We start from the raw sequence: 1,820 nt of genomic DNA, 5'->3' as shown, positions 1-1,820 counted from the left end.
ATATATGCTATATGATATATGATATATAATATATAATATAATATATAATATAATATATAATATATAATATATAATATATAATATATAATATATGATATATATATAATATATAATATATAATATATAATATATAATATATAATGTATAATATATAATATATAGTATATAATATATAATATATAATATATAATATATAATATATAATACATAATATATAATATATAATATATAATGTATAGTATATGATATACAATATATAATGCAAAATATGTAATATATGATATACAATATATAATGCAAAATATGTAATATATGATATATAATATATAATATATAATATATAATATGTAATATATAATATATATGATATATAATATATATGTAATATATAATATATAATATATGATATATAATATATAATATATAACATATAACTTATAATATATGATATATGACATATAATATATAACATATAATATATAATGTATAATATATAATATATAATATATAATATATAATATATAATATATATGTGATATATAATATATGATATATAATATGTAATATATAATATATAATATGTAATATATGATATATAATATATGATATATGATCAATAATATATAATACATACATACATATACCAAGGCTTTTTCCCCCTTCCAAGGGAGGTAGCCAAAAAGGGAAAGGCATAAAAACACTCCCACCCATTTCATCCCTAAATACACTCCACACCCCTCCCACCCTTCCTCTCATCTGAGCACCTCCTGGATGACGGGTCATCCCTGCACCCTGCCCACCGCCCTGGGTCAGAAGCAGTGTCGCAAGACACAGTACATCCACAGCAAGGCCGCTTCATTTAATCGGCGACCCCCCCTCTCCGTCCCCCTTTGCATATAAGGAGAGGACGGGGAGAAATCCCTTCGGGCTGCGTCAAAAATTACTCACACATACTACCTCACCCCCCCGCCCATTCCTCCTCATGCAGTCACAACATCATCCATATACAACCATTCTCCACTCACCTCTGTCTTCCGTCCTCTCCCTTCCTTCCTCAACAGACATTCCCCTCTTCCCCAAAGCCCCCTTTACCCCATCCATCCACCTCATCCTAGGACGTCCCCTCATGTTCACTCCCTCCACATCTGCCTTCCATACCTCTTTTACTAGTCTTTCTTCACTCATTCTTTCCATGTGTCCAAACCATCCTAATATTCTTTCATCAACCCTATCTCCCAAATCCTTTTTCACCCCTGTTCTCCTCCTCACCTCCTCATTTCTCACTCTATCTAGCCTAGTAACCCCCACCATACTTCTCAGACACCTCATCTCAAACACATTCAAACTCCTTCTCTCTTCTTCTCTTATGTTCCACGTTTCTGCCCCATACAGTGCTGTTGGCACAATCACTCCTTCATACAGTCTCCTCTTCGCATCCATTCCCAAATGTCTATTTCTCATTACACTCTTTAAACCACCAAGGCATTTACTCGCTTCTCTCAATCTACATTCTACCTCCACCTTCACTCCACCTTTTCCTGCTACACTTGCACCCAAGTATCTAAAACTATCCACCTCCTCCAGTCGCTCTCCCTTAATGTTCACTTCTAGTCTACTGCCACTTTCACCCCTTGTACATCTCATCACCTTACTTTTACCCACATTTATCTTTAGCTTTCTTCTATCACATACTCTCCCAAACTCTGCCACCAGCTTCCTCAATCCCTCCTCTGACCCTGCCACAAGCGCAGTGTCGTCCGCAAACAACAGCTGGCTCACCTCCCACTTTTCTCCATTTTCTTTAACCATCTCCAATCCCT

The sequence above is a fragment of the Oratosquilla oratoria genome, unplaced genomic scaffold (genome assembly GCF_046742065.1).
Source record: "Oratosquilla oratoria isolate Oo_2021 unplaced genomic scaffold, ASM4674206v1 SCAFFOLD150, whole genome shotgun sequence".
NCBI lineage: Eukaryota > Metazoa > Arthropoda > Malacostraca > Stomatopoda > Squillidae > Oratosquilla > Oratosquilla oratoria.
This window is presented reverse-complemented; position numbering follows the sequence as displayed.